Below are 21,022 nucleotides of genomic sequence, written 5' to 3'. Positions count from 1 at the left end.
AACAGCATGTGTGGGACAAGTGAGAGATCAGGCCTAGACAGCATGAATACTCCTATAGTATTCTCCCAGAGAAGCTGGCACCCATGGCTTAGACAGGTACACTCTTTGCTGGGTAAAGAACTGGCTGGATGGCTGGGCCCAGAGAGTGGTGCTGAATGGAGTTCAATCCAGCTGACGATGGCTCATGAGTGGTGGTCCCTGTGGGTTGGTACTGGGGCCTGTCCTATTCAATACCTTTACCAATGACCTGAATGAAGGAATTGAGTGCACCCTCATTACAGGAAATGTTGATCTACCTGGGGGTAGAAAGGCCTTACAGAGGTATCTGGACAGGCTGGATAGATGAGCTGAGGCCAATGGGATGAAGTTCAACAAGACCAAGTGCCATGTGCTGTACTTTGGCCACAACAACCTTGGGCAGTGCTACAGGCTGAGTGGCTGGAAGACTATGTAGAAAAAGCAGACCTGGGGGTGTTGATCGATGCTTGGCTGAACATGAGCAGTGTGTCCAGGTGGCCAAGAAGGCCAGTGGTATCAGAAATGTCTTGTATCAGAAGTGTAGCCAGCAGGAGCAGGGAGATGATTCATCCCTCTGTACTCAGCCCTGGTGAGTGCACATCTTGAGTACTGTGTTCAGTTTTGGGCCCCTCACTACAAGAAAGACAATGAGGCCCTGGAGCATGTTAAGAGAGGGACAGCAAAGCTGGTGAGGGGTCTGGAGCACAAATCTTATGGGGAATGGCTGAGGGAGCTGGGATTGTTCAGTCTGGAGATGAGGAGGCCCAAGGGTGATGTTATCACTCTCTACAACTTCCTGAAGGGAGGTTGTGGTGAAGTGTGAGTCAGCCTCTTCTCCCACATCTCTAGCAGTAAGACTAGAGGGAACGGCCTCAAGTTGTGCCAGGAGAGATTAAGGTTGGACATTAGAAATAATTCTCCAAGAGAGTGGTCAAATGCTGGAACAAGCTGCCCAGGAAGGTGGTGGAGTCACTGTCCCTGGAGGTGTTCAACAAACGTTTAGTTGTTGTACTGAGGGATGTGGTTTAGTGGGAAATATTGGTGATAGGTGGATAGTTGGATCTTCTTTTCCAACCATGGTCTTTCTATGATTCTGTGTTTCCATAATGTGTCTATCTTCTTCATTGGTATAAAAGCTATAACAAGTTACTACATACAGATGGTCCGTGAATACAGCTGAAAAAAATTATAGTTATATGAAATAAGGCTACAAATTGTGTTAAGTATTCAAATCAATTGCCTGTACAGACATATCCAGTGGCATCTGAGATGTTATAAAACACCCTTGAGACTTTCAAGATACCACTGGATTAAGCAGCCTGGACTAACCTCATAGCTGACCCTGCTTGAGCTAGCATTTTGACTAGAGATCTCCTGAGGTCTGCACCTTTCTGAATAATTTCAGGATCTCACTGATAGCAGTCCAGAAAACTCTGTTATGCAGATTCTGCATCACAACCACCAGATCCTTATATCAGATACCCCAAGGCATCCAGAATTGGATCAAACTCTCAATGACCATATTTAAGCAATTGAGTTCTACTTCTAGATGATGATCCCTATAATCTGCGGCTTATAACAAATTAAAGCAGGTTTTAATTACATATGGCACCACACCTGTACCGTCTGGAAGATCTTGTACAACATTTATTTAGGACTCCCAATGTTTTTGGAGTGCAGCTGATGGCTGAGAAGCAGGAATATTTAGTCCCCTCCACAAATATACAAACATATGCAAATTACAATGCCATTATCTAAACACAGGCAGCTAGATTTATTTTAAGGACTGTCAGCTGCTTCATCTGGACTTCAATTGCTGATGAATAAAGTGTGATTTTCCTTTATCAGTCTGTCAGCTTTTGGCAGGTAATATGTTCTGTGATACCTAAAACATTACTAGCTGGTACATGTAAACAGCAGACTGCTGCTTCCTATTTTAGGTGCCAATCATGAACTGAACTTCAGTTACAAAGAAGGAAAACTCCTTGCATGTATCTGGATTTCAGATGAGAAAAAAAATCCTTTTGGGAAAAAAAAAAAAATCACTAAATAAATACTAATACTATAGTCAGGCTAAAGCAATGTATGCATGTATCTGTAATATGAGTGGATGGAGATTCGAGGTGCTAGGTTGTCCTCTTTCTTATTAAAATAATACAAGGCATAGACGAAAGAGAAATAGATGTATGCAGAAAACAGAAGATATTTTTGTTCCTTGAGGGCAGCATATTTAAATAAGGCAACTGTAGGTGACCAAAGTCAACAGCTTGATATAAATGCTTGCAAAGAAATTGCACACGAATAAATTGCACATAAAAACATTCTAAACATTTATTTTCTTTTTCCACAAGAAAATTACCATGTCCCAAATTCTGCTGCTTTTGATAAAAATGACAGTCATTAAGATTTTATCAGGAAGTGCATTAAAATGTGTACCAGTCTGAGATATTTCTTGAACTTGTATTATTGAACATATCATATGTTCACATTTAACCTCATTAGCTTAAATATCAATATTTTATTCTCTTCCCTCACAGCAGATGAGTGTTTTCATATTACTGTAATGGGTTTAGATAAAATACAGTTTATATATTTATGCAGTACTGTATATTTTTACATTTAATATTCTTGATCTATGGCTAGGTCAAAAATAGTAACTGGATTTTTTACTGTATTTCTTAATCTAAGTTATACTACAAGAAAATTGATTCTAAATTACACTTTCATTTTTGAGATAACTTAATTTTCTTACTATGTCAAAAAATCAATTCTCACAAAGGTGTTTTAGACATTATTTAATTATATAAATTATGTAATTGTATCTGGTTTTTTTGTTTGTTTTTGTTTTTGTAGTAGCTGGTACGGTGCTGCCTTTTTGGTTTAGGATGAAAAGAATGTTCCAGTGTTTTAGCTACTGCTGAGCAGTGCTTATGCAGCATCAAGACTTTTCTGCTTCTCCTGCCCTGCCAGTGAGGAGGATGGGAGCACACAAGAAAGTGGAAAAGATATTCAATTCCATATGACATCATGCTCAGGAAAATAACACTGGGGAAAAAAAGGCAGAAGAGGGATGCTTAATATTATGGCATTTGTCTTCCCAATAAACTGTTATGTGTCACAAGCTCTGTTTTCCTGGAAGTGGCTGAACACCTGTCTGCTGATGGAACATACTGAATGAATTCCTTCTTTTGATTTGGCAGCATGTGCAGCTTTTTCTTTGCCTAGTACCTTGCACTTTTAGCTTTCTGACTCTGTCCTCCATCCCACTGAGAGGGGTGTATGCAAAGGGCTTTGTAGGGCTGAGCTCCCTACCAGAGTTAAACTATGACAGTCAATATGTAGCTCATGATGCTAACTAAGAATACTGAAGTATGCTAGTTAACATTGTTAGTAGCTATATTTCATAACATTAATTTACAACTCATAATATTAAGATTCTTAATACATTATTTTTGTGATTCTTTTCCCTTGGAAGTCCTCAGCACAGTACTCAGTAGATTAAAAATAAAAGATCTGAAGACAAGTCATGTTCAAAGTTCTAAATAGGATGAAGTCTTCTCTTGCAATATGTTTTAACATGCATGTACCACTATTCAAGCAAACACTACATTCTGTCAACATTTACTTCATTACAATACAGGCAGAACAAAGCTAAGAAATCAAATTATTAATTTCCCCAGAAGAAATTTGAGATAGTATGTTGTTACCTATGCCTATACCTTTCTAATGCTTAAGGGAATTAATGCTGACAACAATTATTGATTTTTTTTTAAAGGCAAGTCTATTGTATTAGTAAAGATGAAAGATCAACAATTCTATTTGGTGACTTCCTGACAGACAGCTATTTCTATAGTTTGTCATCTCAGTCTGTGCTCAGGCTCTTAAAATAAATATTTATCCCTATGAGATCTTCCAATTGAATTACAGGTGCTTCATAGGAGTGATAATCAGTTGCCGCTCTTTGGTCACAAAAAACTGAGGTCTCATGCACCAGACACAAACAAAGGCTTTGCCTCTTTTGCTTTCTCGTAAAGAAATTCGTCCTAGAAATGAGAAGCCATTTCTAAGTAAAGCTTCAAAAAAACAGACAGAAACCTGTGTTTATTTGCCTCAAAATAAAATTACATTAAAAAAAAAAGCTTTTGCTCAATTCATAAAATAACAAAAATCATTTTTGTTAAAAATAAAGAAAAAATAAGTCTTGTTATGATGGGATAATATATCTTATGCTCTCTTTTCAACAGTGCAGATATGAGAAAACCAAGTTTCAGAAAAATTCTAATTCCTTTCCTTCAATGTACTCAATCTGCCACATTGGCTAATTTGTGATAATCACTGGATTTCTGAGTAAAATCCTGTGAATTTAATTAAAAAAAAAAAAAAAAAAAAAAAAAAAAGTTGAAATTAAAGCTACTGCTTAGAAAAAATAAAGGAATCCTATAAAGCCTACTGGTTTATCTTGTCTCTTTCAATATTCTTCTCTGTTTTTCTACTCCATAGTTACCTTTCCATATTACAACAAAATAATCAATATATTGTTATGTAATCAGGATGCATGTGATCAGCAAATTCTATTAATAAGGATGTTTCCCTGGAAACCATACTACGTTGAGCTTACTATTTCATAGCTATGACATTCTCAATTAAGAGGGACTTATATCTAATATCAAGTGAAGATCTGGTTTTGCTAACACTGAAATTCACAGAGCTGTTCTTACAACAACCATGTTGGTGATACTCCAGCAGTGATAAATTACAATGCTTTGGAACATGGCTAGAACTTTTCAAACTGATGGTATTCTGAGAAATTTTAATAACTTTCACTGTACTTATTTTTCCCAGTTAAAAAAAAAAAAAAAAAAAAAAAAAAAAAAAAAAAAGTCCCTTCCCAGCTTTATTTCTAATTTATCTTCAAAACAATGCTAAGAGAGCTGGCTTGCTTCATTTCAGGAAATCAAATTCATTTTGAGATCTGGAGTGAAAAGTAGCCAAGTACCTCCAAAATGAAAGGTAAGTCTAATGTGTACAGAAGCAGGAGTTTTATATTGGTTCAGTGACTGACACTGGGACTGACAGTAGGCACGCTGTGGAACTGCACTTGTAATGCTCTGGGCTTTGCCCTACCTGGCTTGCTATCATCTTTGGATCCCAGCTTCTTTCCTGGAGAAGCAGTTCTACTTCTCCTGTCCCTGAAAAAACTCCCTTAATCCATCTTTTATGCCACTGACTTTCAATTATTATCCAGATGATTTGATAGTTCCCTTGAATAATGTCAAGGGAAAACTCACATATTCTACAGAAATCACCATCTAAGAGAAAGGATTGGTCCTATCCTCTTCCATAGAACCTTTGATATCTAGAATGAAATTCTGTAGCTCCTAGGGAAAATGAAGATGCTATCCACCTGGGAAAGAAATATTCACTGTTCCTTTCCCTGTGCCCTACTCTTGGAAGAGTCTACAAGGTTTTGGAGAGGAACACGAAGAGAATACAAATCTGTCCCACCTTGAGGGTGAAATGGGTCTATTAGCATCCAAGACATTGAAGAACTAGGAAAGACAACAATATTCATAGCAGGAATACTGTAATAATATGGAAGAAATAGGAACTAAAACTCATAGCACTATCTAAAAACACAGATCTGCAGCATCATCAAGGTATCAGTAAATCCTTATCACTAATTCACACGTAGATCGCAGAGATATGAATGTAAAATAATTGCAGAAGTTGATAGAAAGTAGCCATTGCTTTTTTCTTTTCATTCATTAAAAAAAACAAAACAAAAAACATTTCCTTATCTCTTCCTGTATCTGAGCAACACTTTTCATATTCATAATAAGCTATTTACTCATATTTTTTTCTTCTTTCTGTAATAAGTATGCAAGTGCTGATCCAAAAGTAATGCCTTATATTTTATGATGTTGGCCCACTATGTCAGAGGCAGGTGTTGAAAAGTGGAAGTTGAATCTTCCCACAAATATGCCATTGAATTTTGCTAACATGAAACAGGTGGCATCAAAGGGGCAGTCTGACACTGAAGTACATATGAAACAAAGGTCTGTCATTCTTCATGTGGAGAAAATGGCATTCAGTTACATTCATTTATGCTTGCTAAATGTGTATGGAGACCAAACAGTGGATGTGAGAACAATGAGGTGGTGAGGTTGGTGGCAACACCAATGTCACAAATGAAAGACAAGCTTCATTTTGAATGACCATCCAAAATATCACACCACAAAATGAGGATTATCGCGATCAGCTTATTCACACATATCAATGGATTACGATCAGGGAACTATATATGGAGTTGAATATCAGCTTCAGTGCATTGGAAATGATGGCAATGTCAGAACATTGCAAAGTTTGTGTCAGGTAGGTACCATGAATGCTCATATTAGAACAGAAAGAACACTGCATCCAAGTTTGTCAGGACCTACTGAACCAATAAAAGGTGAAGATAAAAGTTTCCTGGATCACATCATTACAGGTAATGAGACATGGTATCATCATGGTGAGCTGGAGTCAATCAGGAGTCTCTGGAGTTACAATGCATGAATTCCCCATCAATGAAAAAGTTCAAAAAGCAGCCCTCAGCTAGTAATGTGATGTGCACTGTCTTTTGGGATAGAAAAGTGGGAGATCCTTCTGGATTTCCTGGAACTAGAATGAATAATCAATTCTGACCACTGCATCATAATGCTGACTAAGCTGGAAGTTCAAGCTTCCAGAGTTAGGCCACAGAAGACGACAACCTTTCTCTTGCAACACGACAATGCTGTTGATACAGCAAAAGGAAGGAATGCCATCCAGAGGGACCTTGACAGATTTGAAAGCTTGGGCCATGTGAACTTAATTAGGTTCAACAAAGCAAAGTGCAAGGTTTTGCATTTGAGTTGGTGTATGCCCAGATATGTATGCGGACTGGGAGAAGATCTCCTTGAGAACAACCTGCTGAGAAGTATTTAGGGGTCCTTCAGGTCGCTTCCAATCCAAGCAATTTTATGCTATGCCCTACACCAGTTTGAAGAACATGAAGCACACTGACAATCTTGGCTATGCCATTCTACCACAGCCACCATGTAGTCTGGATTTGGCACCTTCTGACGTCCAGCTGTTCAGATGATGAAAGATGGACTACATGGGCAACACATTCCAAGCAACAATGCCATTTAGAGGCTGTGAAACAGTGGGCCAACTCCCACTTAGATAGAACATTGTTTTCTGGACAGTATAAATTATTCTATTGATTTATGTTGTCAGTCTTTAAGATAACACAGTTCAACTGTTCATCCTATCAGAGACATTTTAACAGGCTGTTGAGTATTTTCTTAATTACATTTTGGTCTTCATTAAATTTCCTTGTTTTAAAGTTCTTTTCTTGAGGCAATGAATATGACAATAACAAAGAAGTATTTGAATGTTACACTATTCAATTGTTCATTACTTGGCAGTAGTACCTTACTTGATCATTTTACTTCCATAATATATCTGGTCAAAGTCTGGTCAATGAAAAGTTCTTACTTCCATTCCATGTTTCCCACTCCACACCTCACTCTCTCCAACCTCAAATCTAACAAACTCTTTTCTTTTGCCACTTGTAAGATGTTATCTTCTATTTCCAAGTGATAATTGCTGCCAAAAGGGCAAAGCATCATTCAAGGTGATTCTCTGCATATGTCTATACCTGTTTAGTTTGATCCATCACTTTAAATTGTCCTTAACAACACATAACTTTTCTATACTCTGAGAAGAAGTAAATTCAGTACTCAAATACGTTCATTTTATTGTAGGCAAAACGTTACTGTCTATTCTGTAAAAATTCTTCCAGTATCTAGATTTATCTTCCCTGTAAAAAACAGTCTTGTGCTTTCAGTAATACACATTCCAATGTCATACAGAAGACAGGATTAGCCTTATCTTAATAGTATTAATAATTCTAACATAAGAACAAAAGCTTAAATCCTTTAAATCAACGGTGAGTAAATGAAATGCAGATTTATATGACACAATTTTAACAAAGCTCACAATTCTCTTTCTTGAGCCAAAATGTTTCTGAAGTCACTTAACATCCTTGAATCACAGAAACACATTACCATATGAAACAAAAGTCTGAAGCAGGCATGGTAAGTTTATATACTGAATGATCTTCTAAACAGATGTTTGATCAGCCAGCACCACTCTTTGATATGCTTTCTTGCATATGCAGATTAGATATGGCTGATCATTATTGATGATCATAATAATGGAGCCATTGGGAACAAACTGAGGTTTCTGAAGGAAACATCACAATTGTTCGTTGTACAGATTATAAGGAAAAACAAATAAATGATTTGCATGAATTCTTGGAAAGTATAGAAATATTAATTTAGAACTTTTCTTAAACAAAATTGTCAGCCCCTTTTCAAAGCCTTACTACATTTATGCTGCTTTAACCGATAAGAATATGCAGCTCTAGACAGTAATGCTTAGTACAATACTTATTTATCTGTCTGAAACTAGAAGAAAAATAAGTAATTATTCCTATGTCATTGTATTGGTTTATATATGAAAGTATTTCAGTTGATACGAAAGTTTACATGAAAGTATTTTAGGCAAATGATAGAAATGCCTGTAAATTGTTGTAACTGCAGATTTCAACTTAATTAAAATTAATTAAACTTTAAATCAACTTAATTAAATTTAAAATCCTGATTAAAACTGTATCTTTTACCCATTTTCAGAAATGTCAGTTAGGTACTTTATGCTCAACTGTAGGCATTGAAGAATTAAGTTCCATATGTACCTTCACTGGTACATGTTGGGGGATGAGCTGCTGGAGAGGAGCTCTGGAGAGGAACCTGGGTGTCCTGGTGGATGACAGGTTGGCCATGAGGCAGCAGTGTGCCCTTGTGGCCAAGAGGGCCAATGGCATCCTGGGGTGCATTAAAAAGAGCGTGGCCAGCAGGTCGAGGGAGGTGATCCTCCCCCTCTACTCTGCCCTGGTAAGGCCTCATCTGGAGTACTGTGTCCAGTTCTGGGCTCCCCAGTACAAAAAAGACAGGGATCTCTTGGAAAGAGTCCAGCAGAGGGCCACAAAGATGGTGAAGGGCCTGGAGCATCTCCCCTATGAAGAAAGGCTGAGTGAACTGGGTCTGTTCAGCCTTGAGAAAAGAAGACTGAGAGGGGACCTGATCCAGGTTTATAAATATCTGAGGTGTGGGGGGCAGAGTGGTGAGGCCGGACTTTTCAGCAGTGTGTGGAGACAGAACAAGGGGGAACGGCCAGAAACTGCAGCATAGGAAGTTCTGCACAAATTCTTTACAGTGAGGGTGAGGGAGCACTGGAACAGGCTGCCCAGGGAGGTGGTGGAGTCTCCTTCTCTGGAGATGTTCAAGACCTGCCTGGATGCCTACCTGTGTGACCTGGTGTAGGGAACCTGCTTTGGCAGGGGGGTTGGACTCGATGATCTCTGGAGGTCCCTTCCAACCCCTACAATTCTGTGATTCTGTGAAAATACTGGCTTTTTCTATAAAAGGAAACATCTCTGAGCTACTTCAATACATAATCTCTGGTTATAAAGACTAATTTTTAATAATGTTTAAGCTCCTTATTCTTCTTTAGAAACTTATGAACATATCAGATGAACAAAACAATGAATTAATTACTTGCATTTGTTTGATTCATCTTAACAGTTTGAAGAAATGCTCAGTTTTCCTAATATTTATGCACATTTCCTTGACTGATCTGAACATTGGTTCCACACCTGGCATTAGCAGTTTTTATTTCATTTTTAATATAGGTTAATTGATCTTGGAGATAGGATGTTTTTCAGGACAACTCTGAAATGATTTTAAATAATTTTGCTATTTCTTTTTCCGAGAACAGCCTGAGGTCAACCTTAATTATTTCCAGTTAAACTTGATCTTACAGCTAGAAACAACAGTATACTGAGCTAATATCATCAACAGCATACTGAATAGATCTATTTCTGTATGACTACCTTTTGTTATGCTTCATTTAATTTGGGATTCTGCCTGAATAAATACATCCATGTCTTCTCTGGAATTAAAATGATTGATGATATGAACAAGATCTTTGGCTTAGTCTACAATTATTGAATACATATCACCCATAGTTAAAAACTTAAATAAAATTGATGGTAAATAATTTGAATGTTAATCTCACTAAGAAGGTTTAAATCAGTGAAAAAAGGCATGGTTTCAAATGTATTATGACTCTATATTATTATAAATCCTCTTAAAAATATATATTGAATAATGAATGCTACTTTTCTTGATCTAGGAAATAAATCACTTAAACTAATTTTCTGACAGAAGTGATGGTAGTCTGAGTTTATGTTTAACAAAACTCCAATAAAATTGAGAGATAAAACAGCATAACCAAAGGTTTTACTTTTTTTTCTGAAAGTTCTGAATGCTTTGTTCAAATCAATTTGATTTTCTTCTGCAGAGTCCTAATTTTTAATATACACTAACACATTCCAGATGGTTCTCAAATCTCACTATAGTGTTATCCCAAATCACTGTACCTACTTAGCGCTGCAATGTATAGTATGAAAACTTTACTGAAAATTCGAAAAATGAATATAAAACAGCAAAATTTCTGACTTAGCACTTATTACTAGAATGAAAAAAATGCATCTATTATTATATATTTATAATTATTTATATATTAATCTTTACATAGAGGAATTTTTGAAGTCATTTGTATTTTTCACATTTTTGCTGACTCTTTAACGGGCATTATAAGAAGATACAATCTATCTCTCTGACATACACAGTAACAGAAGTCAACATATAAAATTCTTTGTAAGGCTCAATAAGATCCATAAGTGAGTTTTTGGTGACAAATCAAATTGCTTTTTTACAATCTCTAACTCAAAATCTATAAACAATGCTTATCTTAAATAATACTACACAAATGACAAAAAAGAAAAACAATATTAGAAAAGAAAATAGCTTACAAGTTAATTTGTCTTTCAGACTGAAGAAATCAAAATCAAAGACTCCTTACATATCATGTGATATTTTGGCTTTATTTTTGCCTTATGTTTTGTAGATCAATTTTTCTTTCATTTCCTACAGAAAACTACAGCCTAGATTTCTTGCCTCTAGTAATATTTTTTAATCTTTTTTTGTTATTTCTTACCAAACTTAAAAACCCTTATCACATAGTTCTAGCATGGAAGTGTTTGTATGCTTAAAAAATGGAATGAACACATCTTCCTTTACTACAAATTATTTCTAAGATATATTTTCTTCATTCAAAACTTGATTTGCAGTTAGCTTTTCACTAATACAGACTGAAACAGAAACTTTCTCCCATTCTCTCCTTTAACTTAAAAAAAAAACAAAAAAAAACAACAAAACAAAAACAACAACAGAAAACCCACAAAAGTTGTTATCTTTTCTGGACTCCTAAATATAGAGGTCACAAGCTTACAAACTGATCATATATGCAGCTAAAACTTAAAGTTCATCTCTAAATCCCATTTTATCCAACTGAACTTTAGTAGTATTACTTCATAACTTTTCTGTTTTGCATGAATTTGAATAAATTGAGCTAAATCCTACATAATCATCTGCTTTACTAATTTGACTGTGGTTTTGGATTTATTATTTTTTTTTAAAGAGGCCTTGTATTGAAATTTTAAAAGAAGCTTACACTTATCCTTTTTTATTATTTAACAGTCCCAAGAACAACATTTTTTTGAAGGAAAAAAAGTATTTGGAATTATTATTATCTGTAATTTAGCATGTTCCATTTTGTTTTGTCTTTGACAATTTTCTTTAAGTTCATTGAACACTCTGGATCTTATTGGAATTCTTTCCATCTTATTCAAGTTTAGTTACTGATAAAGTAAATCAGGTTTCGGCCAGGGATTATTTCTAAGCATTTTTCTACGGTAATACAAATATTCAGTAAACAAAATTAGGAATTTGTGTTGCTTGTGTACTAAATTATTCATAATGTGTTCAGTATTCAATAATAGTAAGAAATTCCTCAAGTTTGTATGTTTTCTCAAAGGGCCTATTTTACTGCACATTTGAGGATTTTAAGAAAGTCTAGAGCTGATCACTCTTGAAATATAATTCTAACCATTTCTATTACAAGTAATCTAACTGTAATCTACTGCCTAGACACAGCACATATTCATATGTCTGTAAGTGATAACATATTGCGAAGAGATCTGTTGCATAGTGATAACAGTGAATGCTATTGGACTGAATTTTGAAATGAACGATTTTGTTTAATCTCTAACTAAACTCTAACACCTACTAAGCTGGTATTTTTGGCAGTGAACTCCCTGAAAATATGTTCAGTGTTTGACTCTTACTTCCAACCTCTTCCTCACACATTTAAAAATAATTTCATACTCAGAAGAATGTCTAAGCTGTCTTTCTATCATACAATTGCAATCACATGTCCTTCCAGTCCTCTACCCACTTCAAAACTGAAGCTTGTTTTCCTTAAACTAAGATTGTGTTACCAAAATGAATATGTTAGATAAACAAATACACATTCTCTGAGGCTTTGCATATCATATACAAATGAAAAAACTTATTTTCTCCCATCTCTTGAATGAATTGAGTGATGGGATTGGAATATTCATTGACAGCATTTGTGATAAGTAATTAAAATACGGTGTTAAAACTACTTTCTCAACATTAGTACTTCCTCAGTGCTTATGATTTAATGAGCCCATTTATTGAAATCTCCACATTATTTTAAGTGGTTCCTTATTATCTCAACACACTCTTCAAACTTTACTTTTATCTTAACTCTTAAATATGTTCACAGCTTTTGGCACACACACGCTGACCCTTGACAGACTAAATTCCACAATTGAGTACGTCTTTGAAATGGACACTAATTTGAACAATTTACTTATCAACCTGATTTGTTAATGATTCAAATGCTATTCAATTTAGGAAAACGTTGGCTGTTTTAGTTTCTTTTTCCCATGAATGCAATCCCTTTTCTCTTCTTTTACTTTCTTGATGGCCAAGGTTTCAGAGCTGTCCCGGCCAGAACCGCAGCGAGTGACCGCGAGGTACAGGGGGGCTTCGAGAAGTTCCTTCACCCAGGGAACCCCGCGATAACACAGCAGCCTGGCAGCTCTCGCGAGAGCGGCTAACGGGAAGTGGGCGTTGCCAGGGCAATGGCTCTGCACCCACGCCCCCTGCCTAGAAAAAGCCTCAGGGACGGGGAGGAGCCGTCAGGGTGTATGGAGCACGTGGGCTGTTCAAATACAGAGAAAGAGAAAGCCGCCCATTCACGGGACTACAAAGTGAGGAGGACCATTATCTCTGTGAAGAGAGCGATAAGTGCGGGGGCACCCGTTAACGGGCTGGGAACAGGACGATGGCGGTGCCAGCACTACCGGCAGCAGTGCAGGGCTGATCAATCACACCCCATAAGGCTACCCGAATAGTGCTGGTGAGTCTGCTGGTTTGTCATGGCTGCACCCCAGCGGAAGGCTACTGCCAGGAAAAATGTGGAGACCCACACAGAAGTCCCATGCACACATGAAAGGAAGGCTGCCGCTAAGAAAAATGTGGAGAGCCAAACTGAGGTCCTGAAACAAGATGCTGTTGCAAAGGTCTCTGACTGCAGTGAGTGCCAGAGCCTGCCTTTGCAGAGCTAGATGAGGGAGATGACACTTGTGTAAGATATGGGCAGCTAAATGACTTACTCAGCCTTGTGGTTGACCTGAAGACGGAGGTGGACAGGCTGAGGAGCATAAAGGAATGTGAGAGGGAGATTGATTGGTGGTGCTAAACCCTACTGTCCCCAAGATCTTGGCACACAGCTGAGGCTCCACGTGGAATATGTCCCCCCTGCCGCCTTGCAAACAGGTGACAGAGGGGAAACAGCATGCAGGTGTTCCTGCTGTAGTGAGCCCTGTGTCCTCTCCTCCCTATATCAACAACAGTGAAGAACTGGGGGGTATGGGGCAATGGTAAAAGGTGCCTGCTCAGCAATGTAAGTACATCCTCCCAGAGGTTCCTCTGCCTCCCCAGCTTCTCCTGGAGAACAGGTACAGTGCTCTGCAGGGACAACTGGACAATGGTGGTGATGATGGTTCTCCCCTGTTGGTGGTGTTACCAAAGTCTAACCAGACCTCACTCAGCATTAAAACCTTATCGGCCAAAGAAAAACAATGTGTCAGTGTCATTGGTGACTCTGCTGAGGGAAGCAGAAGGGCCAATATGTAGACCAGACCCTCTTCACAGGGAGGTCTATTGCCTCCCAGGAGCCTCAGGTTAAAGACGTAAGGAAGAAACTTCTTTCCCTAGTTCGGCCCATGGATTACTATCTCCTATTGTTGTTTCAGGTAGACAGCAATGATATAGGAAGAACTTCCCTAAAGACTATGAAAAAGGACTTCAGAGCCTTGGGGCTACAGGTAAAGGTTTTGGGAGCACAAGCTATGTTCTCCTCTATCCCTCTAGTTATAGGGAATGATGAATGAGTAAATATGATGTGCCAACCGATTAACACCTGGCTATTAGCATGGTGTGTCAAGCAGGAGTTTGGGTTTTTTGACCTCTGCTTTGTTTGCACAAGACCAGACCTGCTGGCAACTGACAGGAGTAGCTTCTCCCACTGATGGAAAGGAGTCTTGAGGCAGGAGTTGGGAAGATACATTGACAGAGCTTTAAACTAGGTACGAAGGGGGGTGAGATGTAACTGGGGTCACTAGAATGGAGCCTGTATGTAACATCCCAGTTCCTATAGAAGAGGGCTGTCCTAGTAATATCCCACAGTCCTCTTGGTGAAGGAGGAGGACAGCTCACCCTTCTCGTGAAGGAAGAACACAAAGGTTCATTTGAGGTTGGTGTCTGTGGAAACACCTGAGTATGGTCATGAGGGTGTTAGGACTACTGCTACTCAAAAGGAGGCCCAGTTCGGGTGCTTTTACACTAATGCACGCAACATGGGTAATAAACAGGAGGAGTTGGAGGCCATTGTGCAGTTGGAAAGTTATGATACAGTTGCCATCATGGAAACATGGTGGGATGACTTGCACAGCTGGAGTCTTGTGATGGATGGCTACCAACTTTTCAAAAGAAATGGGCAAGGCAGGAAGGATGGTGGTGCAGCCCTCTATGTTAAGAAAGACTGTGAATGTATGGAAATTAATGATGGTGATTACAGGATTGAGAGCTTATGGGTCAGAATAAAAGTGAAGGCCAATAAAACTGATATTATCATGGGAGTTTGCCACAGGCCACCTAACCAGGATAAAGAGGTGGACAAGACACTTTACAGACAGTTGAAGGAGATCTCAAAGTCTCTCCCCATTGTTCTTGTGGGGGACTTGAACTTTACAGACATCTGCTGGATTTATAATACACCATAGTGTATTATAGTGAACACTCCAAGTGGTTCTTAGAATGTGTAGGAGATAACTTCCTGACACAGCTGGTGAGGGAGCCAACGAGGTAATCAAAATCCTGGATCTGCTGTTTGCTAACAGAGAAGGTCTTATAGGGGATGTAAAGGTTGGAGGCAGTCTGGGGCACAGTGATCACGAGATGCTATATTTCTCAATGCTTGCTGAACCAGAGACCACCTTGGACTTTGGAAGGGCAGACTTTAACCTCTTTAGGACCATGGTTGAGAAGGTCCCTTGGGAGGTAGTTCTGGAGAGCATGGAAGCCCAGGATGGCTGGAATACTTTAAGGAATTAATTTTAAAGGTACAGGAGCTGACCATCCCCAAGTCACGGAAAATGAGCTGACGGGCAAGGAGGCTGAACTAGCTGAACAGAGATCTCTGACTGGACCTCAAGAGCAAAAGGAAAGTTTATGGTCTCTGGAAGAGTGGGAAAGCTACTTATGATGATTACAGGTGAAGCTATGAAGGGAGGAAAAGCCCTTCAGAAAAGCCAAACTCCAGCTAGAACTGAACTTGGCCACTAAGGTAAAGGAATAAATATTTCTGTAAATACATCAACAGCAAGAGGAGGTCTAGGGAGAATCTCGATCCCTTGTTGGATGCCAAGGGCAACTTGGAGACCAAGGAACAGGATAAGCCTGAGGGACTTAATGCCTTCTTTGCCTCAGTCTTCAGTAGTAAGACTTGTTATTCCCTGGGAACACAGCCCCCTGTGCTGGTAGATAGGGATGGGGAACAGAATAGACCTTGCATAATCCACAATGAGATGGCTTTGGACCTGCTCCAAAAGCTGGATGCTCATAAGTTCATGGAGCTGGATGGACTGCACCCTAGAGTGCTGAGAGAGTCGGCGGGTATGGTTGCCAAGCCAGTCCATCATTCTTCAGCAGTCCTGGCTAACTGGAAACATCCCAGCCGACTGCAGACAGGCAAATGTGATGCCCATCTTCAAAAAGGGCTGGAAAGATGATCCTGGTCACTGCAGACCTATCAGGCTCACCTCAGTGCTGGGGAAGTGGAACAGATGGAACTTGGAACAGATAATCTTGGGAGCTATCATGGACCAGTTAAAAGTCAACCAGGGGATCACAACCAGTCAGCATGGGTTTACAAATGGCAGATCCCGTCTGACAAACCTGATTTCATTCTATGACAAGGTGACCTGCTTAGTGGATGAAGGTAAGGCTGTTGATGTGGTCTACCTGGACTTCAGTAAAGCCTTTGATATTGTCCCCTACAACATCCTCATGGAGAAGCAGCTGCCCACAGTTTGGATGAGTGTATGCTCTGCTGGGTGAAATACTAGCTGGATGGTCAGGCCCGAAGAGTTGTGGTCAGTGTAGTTAAATCCAGTTGGTGGCTGGTCACATGTGGTGTCTCCCAGGGCTCAGTACTGGGACCGCTTCTATTTAAAATCTTTATTAATGATCTTGATTGAGTACACCTTCAGGAGGTGTGCAGATGACACCAAGTTGGGAGGGAGTGTTGACCTGCCTGAGGAGAGGGGACCTGGAGGGACTGGATCAATGGGCCAAGTAGGTAAAAAACTGTATGAGTTTCAATAGTGCCAAGTGTTGGGTCCTGCATTTTGGTCACAGCAACCCCAGGCAACCCTGCAGTCTTGGGGAGGAGTGGCTGAAAAGCTGCCTGAATGGAAAGGAACCTTGGTGTACTGAAGGACATTTGGCTCAATATGAGCCAGCAGTGTGCCCAGGTGGCCAAGAAGACCGATGGCATCCTGGCTTGTATCAGGAATGGTGTGGAGAGAAGGACTAGGGAAGTCATCCTGCTCCTGTACTCGGCATTGTTGAGGCCTCACATCTAGTGCTGTGTTCAGTTTTGGGCACCGCACCTCGTACAGAAAGGACATTGAGGTACTGGAGCAGATCCAAAGAACAGCAACAAGGCTTGTGAAGGGCTTGGAGAATATGCCCTATGGGGAGAGACTGAAGGAACTGGGGCTGTTTAATCTGGGGAAAAGGAGGCTGAGGGGGGACCTTATTGCTCTCTTCAAATATCTGAAAGGTGCTTACAGCGAGAGTGGGGTTGGTCTCTTCTCACTGGTGAGAGGTGACAGGATGAGGGAAAATGGCCTGAAGTTGTGCCAGGGTAAGTTTTGGTTGTATATCAGGAAAAACTTCTTTACATAAAGGGTTATTGAACACTGGAATAGACTCCCCAGGGTGGTGGTTGAGTCACCATCCCTGAGTGTGTTTAAAAACCATTTGGATGTGGTGGTCAGGGACATGAATTAGCGGAGGGCTGTTAGCGTTGTATGGTTAGGTCGTGGTTGGACTCAATGATCTTTGAAGTCTTTTCCAACCTGACCAATTCTATGATTCTGTAAGTGATGATTTTCAACTGACATCAAGAATAACATTGATTTCTGCTTTGAAAACTACTAGCTGTTACCTATTGCTGAAAATAATGATTGATTCTTGATTTCATTGCTTTCAAAGAATTATGTCTGCACCATCTTTAAAGATATGATCTACAACATTAGCTAACGGCAGAAATTGACTTAGGGAGGAATAATTTAGTTTTTCTTAGAGTACACTCTCACACTGCTACTGTCCTGATAAGCTAGCTTAGGTACCTCTACACTAATTCACAGAAATTATTTCTGATATAGATGATTTGGCACAGTATACCCTCAGCAAGTTTGTTGATGATACAAAACTGGGGAAGTGGATCACATACCAGACATCGATGTTGCCATCCAGAGAGATAGTGACCGGTTGGAAACATGGCCTCTTAGAGTCTTGTGAAGTTCATCAAGAAGAGCCGAGTCCTGCACTTGGAAAGAAACAGCCTCAGACACTAGCTCCTGCTGGAGGCAATCCAGCTGGAAAGCAGCCTGGCAGAAGGGCCTCTGACAGCCCTTGTGAGCACTAAGTTGAAGACGGGCTAACAGTGTGCACTTACCACAAAGAAGGCAATATACTGTTATAATGGTCTGGCCACAACTGGAGTACTGTATTCAGTTTTGGTCCCCTCACTATAAGAAGGATACTGAGTTGCTCCACAACGTGCAGAGATGGTCAACAGAGCTGGCGAAGTGACTAGAAAATAAGACTTGAAGTCTGCATAAACTTTTTTATTTTTTTTTTAAATTTTGTGATAAAACTACAATTTCTTTGCCTTCATTAGGATAAAATAGAGTCTGGCACATTATAAACTCCACAAAATCATTTAAAAATATAGTGCTACTGGATTTTTGCTGCTATTGCCACTCATGAGGAAAAAAAATTAGTAGAGAGTAAAATAACAGTGATCGTTATACACAGCAAGGGTTGAATAGCACTGTAATCATTACATGCATACTCCTAGATGAAAACAGAGGATGGTCTAAGAGAAATAAATGTCTAAGAATGTACTCAAAATGAGATTTCAAAGAAGTGGTCATAAATATGCAACTCCGCTTGGAAACATAAAACACACTAATAGATTTTTAAAAGTACTTAGCTGCCATTCATTTTCTTTAAAATTACTACACAGATGGGTGTTAAGTACTTTGGCAAGTCTTGGCAGATTAAGTAGATGCCTAAATTGACAGTGAATCTTTGCTGGAAGCTGTGCCTGCTTTTCATTGCTGAGATCCATGCAAGCTATTCTAATGCAGTCCATTTGTACAATAAAACAAAAAAGCAAAACAAACAAACAAACAAACCAACCAAACAAAAAAAACCTGTAAATCTGAGTATAAACTGGACAATGGGATGAGGTACACCACTACTATTTGATCCATTGATCTTATACTTACTTGTACAGCTTTCACTGCACATATTAATATTTTCAAATGTAAATCATAATTTCCTAGCATCCAAATTAGTTTAAATTTATCAAAAGGAAATATAAAAATGATTCCAAAGAGGATGACTAAACATACACACACAAAAAGAACAAATGGGATCCCTTGGGATCATGTACTCTTAATTAAAAAAAAAAAAAAAAGAAAAAAAAAAGTTACTTTTACAACAAAATATCAAGATCTATAAACAAAACATAGATAAATTAGGACATGTTATCCCTGTATTGGGTGTTATAAAGTTGACAATCGCTCCTACAGTGCTAAGCTAATAGAAGAATATGGAGATTATCCATACAGCTTGTCTGAAACTTCCTCTTTTGTGGTCTGAGAAGTTACTCATTTTTAAATATACTTAATTTATTTTTACTTAAGTTACATAAAAATGACTTAAAATTATTCTCAATCTTTCTCACATTCTCAAGTTTATATTTTCCTGATGCAACTCAGCATTGAAATCCCTATCTCATATAAAGGGTAAATGAATTACTCACTCACAGAAAAAAAAAGAAAAAAAAAAAAATCAAGTATTTAGCACCATTTGAGATGCCACATGGCGTCTAGGAATCAACACATGGCCATTAAATATAGCACTGAATTTACAAAGGAAGCCTTCCAGAAAATCTGCAGGGAACTGGGCAACACGATAACAGCATATCTCAAATTTACACATAAGTTTATTTCTGTGTGCTGGGAGCTGCACTTAGTCTTGATTGCTTAAAGTGGGAGGTTAGGAAACTAGCTGATGTGGAGAAACCTACTGGTGTAATTGAATATAAAACTAAATAACACATTAAGTCCTTTCAGATAGAAGTTATAATTTCCTGACATCAATTTTATTTAGAAACGATTGAAAGAATTCACAGAATTCTGTAGAGAACAACAGAATATACACTAATATCCAGCATTCACAACAGACCAGTAGATGAAAACCACTCTAAAAAAAAAAAATACATAAAAGCCAAGTGAACGTGTGCCAGCTGAACTTTGGTAATGCTAGAGGTGTTTAAGGAAATGAAAAAAGGAGTAATGATTGATACGCAGTGATGCCCTCCATTTTTGTTAAGTAAAGACTCCTGCAATTTCTTTATCAATCCCAAAAGGGGTTGAAAAGTTTTGAACCACATGAATCTCAACATACTGATGGCTAACTGTTAACTGTGCTTTTTATCAGGAGACAGAAATACTTTTTTGTCACGCGACAACTGAGCTGCACGAGGAATTCACAAGTTTGCATCTCAGTGTCAAAGTCAAGCTAGGATTTACAAGGCTTCTACTTGAGTGTAATATGCAAATTAAGATACACTAAAAATCATACATCATCAGATGTCATATAAGCATCAGAGGTAATTCAAATGTTTAGCGTTTTCACAGAATCACAGAATCACCCGGGTTGGAAGGGACCTCAAGGATCATGTAGTTCCAACCCCCCTGCCTAGCAGGGCCACCAAACATACACATTCAGATCAGGTTGCCCAGGACCCCGTCCAACCTGGCCTTGAACACGTCCAAGGACGGGGCATCCACAACCTCCCTGGGCAGCCCGTTCCAGGGCCTAACCACTCTCCTTGTAAAGAACTTCCCCCTAACATCCAACCTAAATCTTCCCTCCCTGTTTTCTACAGGTTCACATAAAGTATCTCTATAAATAAGGACAGAATCACAGATTTATGGAAGGTGGATCAGTTCACCTTCTCACCAGCAACTTTACAGGATATTTAAGTACTTCACATTGGAAGATTAGGATTTTTTTTGTACCTGGGCAAGAAATCTAATTAAGATGCCCACATT

At 38.8% G+C, this 21,022-nt stretch overlaps 1 protein-coding gene across 2 annotated transcripts in view; it reads right to left on the bottom strand.

Moving 5' to 3' along the window:
• The window catches only part of KLHL1 (kelch like family member 1), a 220,081-nt gene that overhangs the window by 49,792 nt on the left and 149,267 nt on the right, over nucleotides 1–21,022 (bottom strand). The gene's annotated exons all lie outside the window — the stretch shown is intronic.

Source organism: Centrocercus urophasianus, unplaced genomic scaffold (assembly GCF_019232065.1).
Source record: "Centrocercus urophasianus isolate 14NV4802_14NV808 unplaced genomic scaffold, USGS_Curo_1.0 seq_9, whole genome shotgun sequence".
NCBI lineage: Eukaryota > Metazoa > Chordata > Aves > Galliformes > Phasianidae > Centrocercus > Centrocercus urophasianus.
The sequence above is the reverse complement of the archived record's forward strand: the minus strand, read 5'-3'. Positions and strand labels throughout refer to the sequence as shown.